This window comes from Canis aureus, chromosome 8 (assembly GCF_053574225.1).
Source record: "Canis aureus isolate CA01 chromosome 8, VMU_Caureus_v.1.0, whole genome shotgun sequence".
NCBI classification, from domain to species: Eukaryota; Metazoa; Chordata; class Mammalia; order Carnivora; family Canidae; genus Canis; species Canis aureus.
The window spans coordinates 69,789,522-69,805,729 of record NC_135618.1 but is presented as its reverse complement, the minus strand read 5'-3'; positions in this window follow the sequence as shown (position 1 = coordinate 69,805,729).

Here is a 16,208-nt window from a genome sequence, read left to right as displayed (position 1 = left end):
CCCCAAGACAGTGCCTATTGCTAAACCCCAACAACTCCTCGTCAGCCCCGCCGCGACGTGCCTGAGCTTTGAGACAGCGTGAGTTTATGACAGGTCCCATTATGTCTCTTGCACAAGCACCGAGTGTTGAAATACCCAACGGATGATGACAGTGTTGAAATAACCTGTCGTCTCAGCACTTTCTCCGTCATTAGCCAGATGTTCCAGCCCTCAGAAGCGTTTGCAGCCTTTGCAGGGAGGGAAGGGGCCGGGATGGAGGCTGCTGGGGCCTGGGTGGGAGGACGGGGCTGGGGGCCTGGAGTCCCTGGGAGAGCAGGGCAGGGGCTGGTTCAGCCTTGGAGGAATGTGGGACCGGGCAGAGGGGCAGACGTGGGGGGCCTCCTGCAGGAGGAGGAGAGGCTGGCCTCCACTGTCCCAGAGTCCCATAATCACTGCGGGAGGACTCCGTGTGCTCAGCCCACCGGGGCTGCTTGGGGAGGAGTCTCTGTCGGGGCCCACGGGGAGCCGGGCTTATGGGCGCTACTTTTCTCTGAGTGCATCTCAGAGAGGGCGAAGTGCTGTCCTGAGCGAGACACCCCCGCTCCCCGCCAGGAAAAGAGGAAGCCTCGTCTTGAGTCCAGCTAGTGCCCCCATCATGCCCTCTCCCGCCCCCAGCCCTACAGTGGCCTTTGGGAAGCTGCACTTTAGGCAGAGGGGGAGCTAACGGCGGGGCAAGCTGGCCAGGCCTGGCACCCACTGATGGATGATCACCTGCTGGAGAGGTTTCCAGAATCAGGCTCCCTGCCTGGGTTTGGATCCCAGCTCCGTTCCTGCCACCTCTCTGGGCTTTGGGGATCTTCGTCCAATAGATCCACCCGTGTTTGTTTTATATGTATCTGCATGTTGCACACCTGGAGGAACGCACTTTCTGCTTTTTTCTGTCAAATAATGTAAGATCCCTTGATAAGCATAAGGCCTTGTCACTGGGGGTGTCCAAGCCTGGGGAGGGACAGCCACCAACCATGGAGGGGACTGCAGCATTAGTGGGTGGTGGACGAGAGGCTGAGCAACAACATCTGTTGTTGATTTTCAGAATTAAGTGGAGGAGTTTGCAGCTAATAACTGAGCCCCAAAGGGGCTATGGCTGCCAAGAGGGTACAAATCGGAGGTGACAGTTTCTATCTTCAATGCCTTCCTGTTTCTCCTGCTTTTGAAGCCTATTGTGTATCCCCATGCACTCTCTCCCTTTCAGGAAAGGACTGGCTATCAGTCATTGACACCTTAGTGAGAACAGCTTCCTGGGAGCCTGGCGTCTCCTGGACACCCTGGGCAGAAAAGTGTTGCCATCTTTAGACTGTGTGGCCCCAGCCCAGGTTGGGCTGTCATCCTGTCCCTGTTCCACAAGAGTACCAGGGCAGCCTTCTGCCAACACCTCCCCTCATCCTCCTGGCTCAGCGGGAGGAGGTGGGCCCCCAATCAGGGACCAAGCCTGGGGCAGGGGTACAGTCGGTCCTGGGTATCACTTGCTGTGTGATGTTGAGCAAATGCCTTCACCCCTCTGAGCTCCAGTTTTCCCATCAGCATTAGGGATGCTGAGAACATGTGGCTTCCAAGGTTAGTGTGGGATGTGATATATTAAGGCATGTGGGTGCCTCTGTAGGAGGGGACTTCATGACCAGGATGGCTCTGGCTGGAGGGACAGTAGGGCTCAAACAGGAGGCTGAATGTGGAAGGGCGACATGGCTCTGCTGCCCAGCAAGGGGCTGCTTATCCCCAACCTCGGCTCAACACAAGGCCCGTTTCAGTGGGTTGGCATCTCGTCTCCACTGTTGTTATCTCCCTGGGTCCAGGCCACCATCATCTCTCTCCTGGACAGAGGCAGCCTCCTGACAAGTCATTCTCCACCTGGCAGCCAGAGTGATCTTTTTGCTTTCCAGAGGTCTTCTAAAATCCTACACCAGGGGCATCTTGGTGGCTCATTAGGTTAAGTGACTGCCTTTGGCTCAGGTGGTGATCCCAGGGTCCCAGAATCAAGCCCTGCTTTGGGCTCCTGGCTCTCCAGGGAGCCTGCTTCTCCCTCTTCCTCTGCCCCTCCTTCTGCTCGTGTTCTCCCCCTCTCTCAAATAAAAATAAAAATAAAAATAAAATAAAATAAAATAAAGATATTAAATCAGATTGAAGATCATCCTCCCACCCGACCAACCCTGCTCAAACCCTTCCTGAAATCTTTTCATTGAGTCAAAAATGAAATCCTGACTCCTCATTGTGATCTTTCTCCAATGCTCCCTCCTTCACTCGGGCTGCTTTGGGTCTCTGGCACCGGCTGTTCTCTTTGTAGCAAAGATGCCGGCGCCATCCTTCCCATTCTCCCAGATTAAATGTCACCTCCTCCGGGATGCCTTCTTGAACTACTACATCTAAAGGAGCTCCCACTCCTCCATTTACTCTCTATCGTGTCCACGGATTTCCTTTAGAGTCCTTATCATGTGTAATAATCTCCCTTACCCACTGTTTGTCTCCCCTACAAGAACATAAGGATCTCGTCTCTCTTGCCTATCACTGCATCCTTGCTGTGTCTTGCACACAGTAGGTACTCAATAATAGCTGTTGAATGCACAAAGGTGTCAATTGATGAACTAACGCATTTATGTGAGCAGACGATGATTTATTGAAGGCCTGCTATGGGCCAAGTGATTACAGCAGTGTCCCCTCCCCCTCGGGGCTGTCGATGGCATCCTGGAGACTTGGAAAGACTATTCCTGCCTGGGCTCCTCCCCTGGAGATGCTGATCCAGCTGGCCTGAGGAGGGGGCTGAGGATCCTCGAAGCAAATCAGATGTGTTTCCAAGTTTAAGAACCACGGATATAATCCTGTAACAAACAAACAAAACAAAACAAAACACACCAAAAAAACAACAAAACGGTTTATTTTAAGCTAATTTCAGACTTCCGGAAAACTTGCAAAAACGGTTGCAGAATTCCTCTGTATCTCTCGCCCAGCTTCCCCTATAAAGTCAGCATCTTCTATAACTGCAGTACGATGCCCCGAAGAGGGAAATTAACGTTGTCACAATCCTAAGGAAGTGAACTGCGGGTCATGCCCAGTGTCACCTGATCGTCCTAATACCCCCTCGCGGGCCCAGGACCCTAGCCAGGACCCCACGTTGGCTTCAGCCAGTCATTTCTCCTCCGCGCGTCCGTCTTCACCTTTATAACCTGGACACTTCGGGAGAGTCCCGATTGGGTGTTATGCTGAAGCTCCTCCGTCTGGTTCATCCCGAGTGTTCTCGTGACCGGGATGAGGTTATGCATCTTAGCGCCGAAGGCACAGGCACAGCGGCGTGTCCTCGGTGCGTCGTGGCTCGACGCCTTGGTACGTTAGCCTGGATCGCTTGGTTGTGGTGTGCGGGCTGCGTGTGTCTCCCTGTAAAGTTACCGTCCTCCTCCTCCTCTCATTAGCAAATAAATATCCGAGGAGTGGTCCTTCGAGACGAGGCATCTTTTCTCTTCGGACCATTGTCCTTTCCTCTCAGCATCCACGGGCAGCAGCGATCACAGGTTGTTTGGCCAAGGGCTCCTTCTGCAGGTTCCACTGGCACTCCAGTGCATGGAAGAGCTGTCCCTTGTCCCCATGCCTTTATTTTTCTCAGTGTGGATGAATCCCTCTTTTTCTTCCCATGGAATCTTGCCACCTTGGGGACTAGGTGTCCCCGCTGAGGTTTAGGAGCAAGGAACCGTGGTCAGGCGTCTCTAAATTACTCACCTGAGTTCTCACGGCCAGTAAGTGGCTGAGGCGGGAGGGAGTTACCCCAGATTCAAGCCCCGTCTATCTTTTTGCCTGGATCACCGCCCTGGCCTCAGAACTGCCTCTGCTTCCACCCTTGGCCTTGTAATTCACATTTGTCCCTGCCCTCTGACTCCAGAGCACCAGAATACTGCAAATCCTTCGCTGTCGCTAGGCTCCTCGCGTCCTCTAGATTGAGCTCAAACCTCAAACTCCTCAGTTTCAAACTCCTCAGGATTGAAAAGGCCCTTTTAGATGTCACCACAGACACTTCCCCCAGCCTTGTCTCCCCGCATCCTTCCTTTTAGGCGACAGCAGTGTTTTGCCTCAGGACCTTTGCACATGTAGTTTTCCTGCCTGAGACACTGTGCTCCCCTTCTGGATCACCCCAACTCTTCCTCTGGGGCACAGAGTCAGGCATGCATCACCCTAGAGATGCCTTCTGAGCCCTCATGCCTGTCTGGGGCCTGCTTGGGTGGGAGGGTACCCCTCGGGCTTCCCTTGGTAGTGGTGCTTGTCGCCTGTCTTGTCTCCTTGGTTATTGCTCTGGGTCTCCTCTCTGGCTGGACTGTGAGCCCCTTGAGGGCAGGGATCGGGTCTCTGGATCCCCAATTTTGGTTAATATTTATGGAATCGATGAAAGATGAACTCTAAAGCCCATGCTCTTTCTGCAGCCCTGTGTATCTACTGTGTACAAGGCATGTGCCAGATTGACAGGAAGTTGGAGGGAGAGGAAGGATGTCTGTAAAACTGACCTGGAGGAGGGCCCCTGGAGGACTCCACATTGATGGAATGTCTACTGCCAGCTGAGTTATCCGTGCTGCTCTCAGCAGTATCGTTCTGTAGAAAAGGAGATGCAGGCTCAGAGAGGTGAAGCTACTTGTCTGAGGTCACACAGCTGGTTGGTACCAGAACCAAGATTTGAATGCAGGCCTGCAGGATGCCAGAACATATGCGAGGCCACTACCCGATGCAGCCTCCTTACACCCACTGTGTCCAGAGCCAGAGCTTCCTTCGGGTCCCAGATCCAGTGGTTTTGTGTGGCTTTTCCATATGTCAGTATTAGCCCTCCAGACCCTGCCTCCTTGGGTGTTTCTGTTACAGTTAAAAGAGCAATAAAACACTACATAATTGGAAGACAAAGGCGACTGCCTGGCCAGCCCGCCCTAAGGAGCGGAGTGCCGGTAACTTGGGTGTGATCCTACCTGTGATTCATGCAGAGAAATTACAGCCTTCCGTGTACAGGTGTGTACAAGCCGCCGGGTGGGGTGCAAGCAAACATGGCATTTAGTGGGGCAGTAAAACCCAGACCCGTGGTGGGGGAAACACAGGTAGACGGCCTCCTGCTCTGCCTCCTGCTCTGCCTCCTGCTCTGCCTCTGTCTCCTTCCCCCAGGGAGACACTGTTGATGCACAGCCCTTTAAAGTTTGCAGAGAGCTCTCACTGGCATGTTCCTCTGGACAGAGCCGCACCCATGCTGGGGCCTGATGGTGAGGGGCTGTGCCTTCTGGCTCAGGGGCCCAGTGTGCCAGGGCTAAGGAGAGGGTCATGGGATGATGTACCATCAGGATCAAGGGTCCCAGTCCTGGACAGGTTGTGGCTCAAGGTGTGTCTGAAGGAGTGTCCCACCCTCTCGATGAATCCAGGAAGGCTTCCTGAAGGAGGTGGGGTGTGGAGAGCCATCTAGGAATCCCTTCTTCCCATCTACCCCTTGTACACTGGAAGGAGGCTATTTTGAAAGGGAGGAGAGGAGCATCCACCAGGTCCCCACTGAGCCTTAGAGCCTTGGCCACTAGGCTCAGAAACTGGCTCCTGTGGACTTGTTTGAGGCTTGTTTGAGCCTCTCTCCCCAAATTGGAGAATCCTCCTTAGCAGAAAGCAGCCTGCACAGAAGCCAGGAGCCAGTGCTAAGCCAATCCCAGGGAGCTCGAACTTTGGGCATGTGGGGTTGTGAGGGGTTGTGTGTGCTTGGGCACAGAAGAGGTCCCTTCTTGAACTAGAGCCTCCCCCAGGGCCCCTGCCACAGGTCCCCTTGCCCTGCACAGGTGTTTGTTGATGCCCAGCTCTGGTCACAGGGCTGTGGGCTTTCTTGTCCACAAGTGCCTCCTTGCCTGGAACCCTTTGTTGGCTCCCCGCTGCCTGCAACCCCTTCTCCCCAAATGGAGCGGGGCAGAGTCCTGTGGATCTAGGACTTGGTATCTCGGGATAAACAGACCACCAGGTAAATACCTGATAAACACCAACGTGTACTTACCTGGCAAGTTTTTTATTCCTAGAAATGCAAGTTGCATTTCCATCCATGTGCCAACACCCCAAACCCCTGCTCCCTAGAGAAGCACTTAGTTTCTTGTGTATCCTTCCAGTATTTCTTTACGTAAATATATAAAGTGGTACATATATGCATACCTATGTGCTGTTTGAGTCCTTGAGCCTTACCTAATAATGTATACGGGAGCCTTCTGTGTGCAGAAAGCTGCCCCTTGGCCTCCGTCCTCCTCCTCCACCTCTGCCTCGTGTGACAGCTGCGTAGGGTACCGTGTGGCTCTACCATGCTTTAATTCCCTACTCCTTTCACATAGACCCTTGGTCGTTGCCAGATTTTTGCTATTACACACAGCTGTGACGAATGCACATGTATGTACATCGTTTCTCACGTGTTTAACATGTCTGTAAATTCCCAGCAGTGGGATGGTCGGGTCACAGGGGTCAATGCATCTGAAACTGTGATAAGAATGCCTAAATCATCTTTCATCGGCGTTGTATCATTTTGCATTCCCACCAGCGATGTAGGAGAGTGCCTGTTTCCCAACACAACAGCCTTACCAAGAGGCTGTGTCGTCAGACTTTTGGATTTTTGCCTATCTGATTGGTAAGAAACGGGATCCTTGTCCCAGTTTTACTTCGGATTTCTCTTCATAGGAATGAAGTGGGCTCTCTTTGCATAGGTTTAAGGGCTGCTTGTATTTCTTCTCCTATTATTATTAATGTAATTTATTGTCTTTTCTGGCTTTTCAGTGTCAAGTCATTGTTGGAAGAGTTTCTGCATGCCGTTCTAAAGGGAGTCACTCATATTTTCCTCTGTCTTAGGGTTTCAGTTTCTCTTTTTCTTTTTTGAGATTTTATTTATTTGGAGGGGAGAGAGATTGAGAGACAGAGAGAGAGAATGAGAGAATGAGCAGAGGGGGAGAGGGAGAGGGAGAAGCAGACTCCCCACTGAGCAGGGAGCCCCACACAGGCCTCTATCCCAGGACCTGAGATCATGACCTGAATTGAAGTCAGACACTTAACCCACTTAACCCAAGCCCCCCTTAGGGTTTCAGTTTTTACATCTAAATCTTGGATCCCTTTGGAGTTTGTCCTGGTGGTTTTCTGGTGAAGCATAGATACAGCTCAGTTGGTCTCCTGGTTGTGCCAACACCATTTATTGAAACTCACACCTCTGCCTCCCAGATATAAGAGGCCAACTTCATCCTACATTACTAGTTCCAGGGATGGGGGGTGTATTTCTAGGCTTTCTTTCTGTCCCTTTGACTTATCTATTCATAAATGTGGTAAGTAATTTGAAAATGTGTTTTTCTATTAAAACCAAGGCTATACTATGGAGCAAAATGCAAAATTTGCATGTCTTTTCAAGATAAAACTGGAAAGTTTCAAAGTGATTCTGAGCTTGCCCCCAACCCTCTTCTCTCTGCAACTGACCCGCTTTCTGCTGCACACGACTGACCCAGCTCAGAGAGTCAGCCATTCTCTGCCATTAGGAGAACTGCAGTCTGAGTGCCATAATAGCTATAAGCTGAGTTGTCACCTCTTCCAGGGAGTCTTCCTGGCCATCTCCTTGCCCCTAGGCAGAGTTAGCAACTTGCTCAGCTGCACCTGAGCGCCCATTAGAGCTCTAATCACCTGTTTACTCGTCTCAGCCTCGAGTCCTTCTGGTTGTGAATCAGTCAACATGTTTCTTACTCATTTATAGGGCAATAACCTGCTGCAGCCCGAGTGCCACGTGCAGTGTTTCATTCTTGCAAAGTGTCAATCAGTCCATGGGCATTTTCTGGTTCTTTCTAGGGGCTCAGTGCTGGATCTCTCTCCTCCTCCCATCGTCCCCACCCCTCAGCCTTGCTGCCCCCTTCCCACAGGCTCCCTGCAGACCCTCAGCTGTGCTTCTTCATCTTTAGGAGTGGGCTCTGCAGAGTGGCTGAGGGCTCAGACCCCCACTTGTCTCGGACCCTTGTCCGGGAGAGCTGAAAGGCCACCATCGTTCCTTCCTGGACACCTTGTTCCAGCTCACCAGGCCTGCCAGGGTTTCCATGGGCCTGGCTGGCACATCCCTGCCCCCAATGCCAGATCCTGGCAGTTTCATGTGCACCAAGTCTCAAAGTGCTGAGCCACAGGGATCCAGGTGTGTGTGGGGCTCTCATCTTTTTGGAGAAGCCCCTTCCTTCATCTTCCAGAGGAGGAGGTTGAGATGAGGTGGGGAGTACAGGGACTAGAACCAGGGCCTCCTGCTTTTCAGGCCAGGCAACCTATGGAGAGGTTTTGGCAGGGCCCTCGGTGGGACATCCTCGGGTAACCCTGGTTCACCAGTCAGTGCCCTGGGTCCTGGCAGAGTGTGATGGAGGGCTCAGAGCAGGGCTAGGGCTAGACCCACAGTAGGACCAGAAACCAGCTGGAGCTGGTTCTCAGCAGGTGCCGTAAGGCTGGGGCCAGAAAAAAGGTGGCAAAGAGGGGACAGTGTCCTGCTCTTCCAGACCCATCCTCCACTGTCTCCCTGTGTGGCCCAGCGTCCTCATCTGAAAGATGGGACAGTAACCTGGGCCTGGGCTTCTTCCTGCCTCAAAGGCTGATGTGTTGAGTAGACTGTGGACACGAGGGTGCTCCAGGAACCACAAAGCTGGCTCTGGTATGTGGTGGGCCTGAATTGCTAAAGGACCACAGTCTGCAGGTCCCTGAGGGGTCCCCAAGAGTCCCTAGAAGAATGGCTCAGTGAGGAGGCTGGGGGCAGTAGTTGCTGATTCCATTTCACTCTCCAGGCAGAGCTGTAAGCAGATGGACTGAGCTTAGAGGTGGTGAGTTTCCCGTCACTGCTAGGATAAAAGCAAGAGCCAGAGTTTCTCCTGGCTGGGAGGCTATGAAAAGATGCAAGCATTTGATGCCATTCTGTCCTTTCCAGCCCAGCAAGTCTCTGGCAGCTGCTTTGAATACTTATTTCTTTTCTAACGCAACACTGCGTCAACTATACTTTAATAAAAAAAAAAATAATAAATTTTACAAAATGATAAAAAGAAAATAAATCACAAAAGAGAAGAAACTGTGAGCACACTCAAAAGAACAGACTCAAGCTCTTAAAAAAAAAAAAAAGAGAAGAAGACTTCTTTCCTTTACCCCAGGCTTCAGGGATGCCCCACCTCCAGGCACGCAGGGCTCCTCTGTTCCTGTCGTGCAGAGCTGGGGTGGGGGCACCAGAGCCGGGGACCAGCAACAGTCTGCTTTTTCTGACACCTGACACCTGAGAATCATGAGCTCACAGTCTGAGGGTCCTCCTGGCTCTAGGTGGCCGGTGATGGCAAGGACTCCACGTAGTTATCTGGGGCAGGGTGACTTCAGCTCTTTCCCAGCTAGGCCCCCATCCTCTCCCGCAGATGAAACCCCTGTCCTGTGTCTCTCCTGCTGGGTGGCAGTCTGTGGAGTCCGGACAGATGCTGGACTGTGATGCAGGTACCATTGTAATTTCACTGCGACCCTGTGGCTCAGAGGAGGACTGGGGAGTTGGTTGTAGGGTTCACCCCTACACCATCGAAGGGGAGGCTGGCCCCACCGACCTTGACTTTTGGTGGATGGTAACCCAAGAACATTCTTGCTCCCCACACTCAGCTCTCTCCCCCTTTGGTTTCCCAGACCTGTCTCTTTCCATCCAGCAGCCCAGCCCTCCCCAGAGGGTAGGGAGCTGTCATCCCATCCCTTCTGGTCTGCAGGTGTTGGCGTGGTGGAGTCTACCTGCATCTCCTGCCCCACCCAAGCAGGGACAGGTGGGGGGCTTCCAGTGCCCATTCTGTTCCCTCCCTCACAAGAGCTACGGATGGCACCCAGAAGGGAAACACATCTTGCATTTCAAGGAGCGACTCAGTTTCTCAGAGTTTAGCTCTGCAGGAGGAAAGGCTGTGTCCCTCCGCAACGTGACTGACTGTGACCCTCGCAGAAGAGTCACTGCTCCATCCAGGAGGGAATGCAAGTATATGCCTTGCCTCTCAGCCCTGCTGCTCCTTGCATTGTGCTACCTGCTTGTCAAGATCCTTAGCCTGGGAGTGGGGGGTTGGGGGGGTCGGGGGTGACCTGCCCCAGGACCCAGGTCTGTGACAGCGGCAGTGAATGAAACAGCCGTCACCGGCCCAGCCTCTGGAGCCCTTCCACAGCTGAGTTGACCTGTGGTACTGAGGCCTTACCAAGCTTTGTGACCTTTGGCAAGTTACTCAGCCTCTCTGAGTCCCAGCCCATTGGCCACCTCCCTCACCGGGCTGCTGGAAAATGGAGTGGGTCAGCTCCACAGCAACAGCTCAGTAAGCTGGGCTCTGTCGCCAGCTACCCCCCACCAGATTCCCAGTTCCCTTTCTGGCCCCCAGGACACAGCCCCCCTCCCCCCATGGCCTCACCCCCACCCCATTAGAGCCAGATCATAAAACCTCCAGGGGAGGGAGGCTAGTGACATCTTTAGTGGCGACATTTGGGTGAAAAATTCATGACCATCAGTTACTCAAGGAAGAGGGGGAAAATGAGCCATTTCCACGGCTCAGGAACGTGGCTCTCCCCGGCTGTGAGTCCACAAATCTATTTTATGTGACGAGATCTATAGTCTAATAGAAGGAGCTTATCACAGACTTAAGAAAAAGTGCACAATAATGCACCACTCTTTCCCCACCTCTCGGCCTGCGAGGCGCCCTTCCTCACAGAGGGCAGTGGCCCTCCAGGAGCCATGGAGAGGTCACCAGCCAGCAGGGTCCCGTGGGGGTGATGGCTGGGGGGCCTAGGGTGAGACCCGGGGAGTCCTGCCTTTGTTCTGTTCCTCTGCACTTCTGCTCCCCTGTCCTCATCACCATGGTGGAAGGGGCCCTAGGAAACCTGCCACCCTGTTGTCAAAGAGTCTCAGCCAGCCCTGGGAGTCCTGCAGTGCCGATGAGCCAGTCTGTCTGTCCGTCTGTCTGCACAAAAGAGGAATGAAAGTTTCTCTTCTACTGCCTCTCATCCTGGGGAGGGGCAGCCAGGCTGAGGTAGGAATAAGAGGCAGGCAGGTGGAGTCTCAAACCCTCTCCCAGACCCAAGAGCCTTGTTCCCAGGTCCTGGTGGACCTGGGGTAGCTTTGAGAGGCAGGCAGGGGCTTGGTGCCCACTGGTGTGGCAGCTCCTCTGTAGGGAGGCTTGGTGGGGTGCTCCAGAAACCAAACCTCGGTCTACAGGAGGGCCTGGAGCTGCCTGAGCAGGTGATGGAGTTCCTGCCATTGAACGGGGCTAGTGACTCTGGGGCCTGGCCAGGCGGCATGCATCTGCGGCTGCAGGGTGCAACCTCACGACAGACCCCAGCCCTGGAGGCACATGGCAACCCCTCCTCCAGGACCCGTAGTGTCATCCCCACTGCACATCCACCAACCTAAGACCCACCTCCCCTGGATGAGAGCGAGCCAGACTGGAGATCCCTATGGAGACTCAGACCAACAGTGTGCCTGTGTGCCCCACGATCAAATGAGTGAGCAAATGAATGGATGGCTGTGGGCCGCCAGCCCCCAGCTTGGTCCAAGCCTTGTCCCCTGTCCTGTGGAGAACTGGAGGGAAGGCCTGCCCAGGCTTTGTTTGCAGGAGCACCCTGGAGCTTCCAGGGAGTAAGGTCAGCTGGACCTTCAGAGGCAGACCTTTGGGTGGTGGATGATGGCTCAGTGCTGGGCAGGGGTTCATTTCATTTTACCTTTGGTTGTTTGGATAGTTGTACCGACCTTGTCTGGGAAAGAATTTCATGAGGTGTACAGTGATGCAGGCAGTAGGATAAAAAACAAGGAAAATGAGGGGCACCTGGGTGGTTGAGCATCTGCCTTCGGCTCAGGGAGTGATCCCGGGGTCCTAGAATCGAGTCCCACATCAGGCTCGCTGCAGGAAGCCTGCTTCTCCCTCTGCCTGTGTCTCTGCCTCTCTGTGTCTCTCATGAATAAATAAATAAAATCTTTAGAAAAATAAACAAACAAAAAAACCAAAAATTCAAATGAAAATGAACATAAAGGGGAATTGACAGGGTCCCTGGGTCGGGGTGGGGGAAGGAAGCAAGAGGAAGCAGGTTGCAGGTCTGGTTGGAATCTCAGATCCACAACTTCTGACCTCCATCCCCTCATCTCTAAAACGGGAGTCATACAGAACTTTGGGTAATTGCAAGGATCACATAAGAAACCTGTGAGGCAGACAGCATAGGGACTGATCAGGAACACTCAAAACATGACCATCAATAAATAATCATGATAATAATGTTGTTCTGATTATTATTGCATGGCCTGAGGGCCATTTGCTGGGCCTGACGATTGGACTCCTAAGGTAGGCCACACAGAGAAGGAAACTGGATCAGCCATCAGCCACAGGGCCCCAGGAACCCAAGCAGCTGCAGGAAGATGGACACTCTTTGCAGGGAGCAAAGCCTGGGAGCAAGGCCTTTGGCACATTCCCACAGGCGGGCACCAGGGCAGGTGGAGGGCAGAGTTCTGGACACTATTCCAGCACAGGGGCACAGCGGCACCCCTGCCCAGGGCAGCCCAGGAGAAGGCATTCTGGGGGGGCCCAGAGCCCTGGATCTGATCCACAGCTCCCCCTACGGGCTGGCACCATTTGAAATCCGGAGCAGTGAGGGCCCTCACTTGTCCATGCCCAGAAGTCCAGCCCAAGGAGTGCCCAAGACTCAGGCGAGGGCTGCAGTGGAGGCTGATACAGTCTCAGAACTGCTTCCCGAGGGCTCTGGGGCACCACAATGCGAAGGGTGAGCCCCAAACACCAGGTGACTTTCTTTGTCTTTCCTCAAGGCACAGCTGGCCCTGTGCAGCTACTGGCTTCCCCACAGCCACCCTGGCTTGAGCCCCACACTGTGCAATCTTCACTGAAAAGATTAGCTCCCTTAGCTCCCCATGAAGGCTGGCTGCCACCTGGCCTGCCCCTTGATTGGCCCTCTCACTCCAAGACACACCAAACTCCAGCTCCCACACTCCTCCCACGGTTTATCTAACTCTCACCTGCCCCTGGGCCTTTGCACATGCTGTTCTTGTTGGCAAAATGCATTTTGTCTGCATCCTCTCCTTCTGGCTAACTCTCCAGGTATCAGCTCAGAGGCTACTTCCTCTAGGAAGCCTGCCCTGATCCCCAGATTGAGTCAGGGTCCTTCCATGTGCCCCAAAGCTCTCCTCCTGTTCTCATAGGGGCACATATGGATCCAGGCTAGAACTCCCAGTATCCTTTCCGGTTTCCATGTCACATTCCATGAGGGCAGCAGCATTGTCTCTCCAGGCCACACTGTGTTCCTGGTACCCAGCACAGGGCTTGGCCCACAGGTGTTGAATGACTGAGTGACACATTGTCAGTTGTGTGATCAGGGGATGTGGCTCCTTAGCCTAGTCCTTCACAGGTGAAGTAGGGACAGTGGGATCTCAGCATTCTAGACACTGATTTGGCATTTATAACCAGGAACATCATTCCCACAGTGACCTGGAGCAGTAGAGGGAAGAAGGCTCCCATCAGGTGGAGAATGAGAAGATTTTTCTGTCTGGGGAACCCGAGGAGCCAGAGTATCCACGGAGGGAAGAGAGCGAAGCATTGGAGCCCAGGAAGCAGAGTTTTGGGATTGTTACTGTAACCTCCAGTTTTTGTTTCTGGTAATTTTTTTTTACATCCCCAGGCTGGAGTGATCTCTAAACTCAGGTTTCTCAGATGCAGGGAGAATCAAGCCTCAGTGGAAACCACAGCCAGCGGAGCGGGAATTTCCAGGGAGGTCCCAAGAAGAGGGGCAGCCGGCAAGATGCGCTTTAGCCACAGCCGCCCTGAGTGTATCCACTTCGCATCCCGGGGTTCCGCATGGGACTTCACTGGTGAAGCCAGTTTGGGTGTTGGAGCCTGATGGAAAGCCAGTGATCTGGTTCAGAGCAGGCGGTTACCGGCTTGCCCCTCAGGCCACTCTGCCAGACGCTTGCTCGGGTGTGCGCCGGACCAGTCAGCATGTGCCAAGTGCGCAGCGACAGAGCCACCCCTGGGCCTGGGGTGGGGGGGAGTCAGCCACGGCACCTGCACCCAGCCGAGGCACCTGTGGCCCAGCCATGCCCACCCCAGGACCTCTGCCATCAGACCCCACAAAGGGGGCGGCCGGGCCAGAGGGACACGGAGAGTGTCTGAGTGTGTGCACTCAGCAGGCTTTGGCTCCAGTTCTCATTGAGTAAATATTGCTCAGCGAAAGAGGAAAGCAGCCTGGCTGGCTACTCTTAAAAGGGAGTTTTATTAATGCTCGGCGTGGGCACCAGTTCTGACTTCTGGGTGGGGTTAAGGAGGGTGTCAGCCTTTAGTGACCACGGGCAGAGCATGATCAGGGTATCAGGTTTGGTGTGTCTAGATGCACACGGTAGAAGTGTTTGAAAGGGATCCCCTTCCTCAAGTAGGTAAAGCATCTCTGTCTCAGTCCTGAGTCTAGCTTTAGCAAGGACTTTTATATTTTTTCTAGAGTGTTCGAAGGCCGGCTTTAGCAGAGCCCTTGTCCAAATAAGGCCGGCTGCATGCTGGTGCTGCCTGAATCCGTGAGGGTCCTGCCTCTCGACCTCACTGATGGTCTGTTTTGTCATCTCCAGGGGTGGTGTGAACGGATTCTCGGTGGCTTGGGTTCGCTGTAGCAGCTCCCTATGTTGAGCCTCAGAAGCCATCCCCTCCTGCTACCGATGGTCCTCACGAGGCCAAGAGGTGACTCTGTTAGAATACTGGCTCCTCCAGGGATGCTCTGGGACCAGATACGCTTGAGGCACATGTCAAGTAGGGGGCTGGCTGGTGGGGAACTTAGCTCAACCCACCCAGAATCAGCAGGGTTTTCTGTGTTCGTGTAAGGGAAAGAAGAAATCCAGCAAGTGGAAGAACAGAGGTTTTGGGGGCACCAAAGGGGTCAGGTGTGCTGCTGGAAGTGCCAGCTTGCTTCCTGCACCGGCCATCCTGTGGCCTGGCCCCCCACCTCTGAAGGTAAATGACTGACAGTTGGCTCTAAAAAGACAGGACTAGAGCCAGAGGCAGAGAGAGAAAGAAGGCAACAAAGGAAGGAAGGAGGAAGCAGTAGTGTTTGCTGCTTGCCATGGTGTAAATTCTCCCGCCCAGGCCGAGATGTGCACGATCCCTCTAGAGTGCTGTGAGCCGCTCCCAGCACACCTTGTGCCCTGTACCCCAGCCCATCCTTGTATTGATGAAGCCCAAAGAAGAACCCGAAGGTACGCAGGGTCAGGGGCAGAGCAGGGCCAGAACCCAGAGCTCCATGAGGCCATCTTCGAGGCACTTTCCAGAATGTTCATGGTGCCCAGTGACTTGGCCTGAGACCCTGAGAGAGAGAGAGAGGTTGGATGTCAGAGGGCTTCTGGGGTCCTAGTGTGCCCCTAGGTGATCAGGGGCATTAGTCCTGGGGACCGGAGGCAGAGCTTTCTTGGCTACGCAAGCTAAGTGATGACAGATGACATGTGGAGGGTGACAAGGCTTAGGGCCCAGCACAGGACATCTCTGGCTGTGAGTCACTCGCTTCCAGTTGCTTTCTACAGCGTGACTGTGCCCGGTCCCTTGAGTGAGTGTGTATGTGTGTGCGTGTGTGTGTTTTAAATTCATGGTCCTCTGGCTCCTCCCCTTTTCCTTACATATATTTTCTCTCACTAAGTGTATTGACAGACCTTGATTTGGGTCTACTCTCTGCTCTGGTTTGCTGTGTGACCGTGTTGGTCACCTGGCCCATGCGCCGCCCGGTTTTATCATCTCCCCATTGTTAGTTCGGCCCATGGAAGAAACACCACAGACCAGGCCCTCAAACAACAGACAGGCTTTTTCTCACGGTTCCGGAGGCTGGGAAGTCCTCCGTGAGAGGCGCTGCCGGGCGTGCAGGTGGCCACCTTCTGCTTGTGCCTTCACAGAGCAGAGAAAGTCTCTGCTCTGGTCTCTCTTCCTCTTCTTTTAAGGACGCTGATCGTGATGTGGGGGTCCCCACTCTCATGACCTCAGCTGTACCTACTCACTTCTCGGGCCCCACTTCCTAACACCCTTGTCTTAGGGATGAGGGCTTCAGGGTATGAGTGCTGGAGGGACACATTCAGTCCATGGCATACCCTAACTGCCCTTCTAAAAGCTTCTTTGTAAGCTGAGTTTGGCAGGTGGTGCAGGTCCCTCAAGGAACAGCATCGTGGTGGTGGTGGTGTGGTCCCTGACCGCTGG